Here is a 518-nt window from a genome sequence, read left to right on the forward strand (position 1 = left end):
CACCAGATGCATCAAGTCACAAATCTTCTCTCCAAATGTCTGAAAGTAGTGAGAAAACTTCAGGAACAGGTTCAAAACATACTACTGATAAGTCTTCACCAACAGATCCAAAATCTCCTGTAAGAAAAACGCAACTTGCTACACAAGCCCCTCTTCGAAGATCTCCGGTAAATATTCTTGATACATCATTTTAGAAAGCATTCTAGTTATTATTCTATCTGTTGTCAACTGGTTAATATTGTTAACATGGCAGCGGAAAAATGGAGCTGTCAAGGAAAATCAGAAGTGCAAGTTACTGGATATTAGTGGAAAGAAGCAGGTTGTTGCTGAAGGACGAGCGCATTCAATCGACCCAGATCTTAAAGTCCACTTTGTTCGATTGGGGGACAATGCAGCTAGAGTATGGGTTGATATAGTAAATATAGATGATGCAGCAGTCTGGAGGACATCAGATGAAATCGAGTACATGAGAGATACACTCGGTTCATCTATTGCTTGGCCGATGGATAAGTTGGTCA

The sequence above is a fragment of the Camelina sativa genome, chromosome 5, assembly GCF_000633955.1.
Source record: "Camelina sativa cultivar DH55 chromosome 5, Cs, whole genome shotgun sequence".
NCBI lineage: Eukaryota > Viridiplantae > Streptophyta > Magnoliopsida > Brassicales > Brassicaceae > Camelina > Camelina sativa.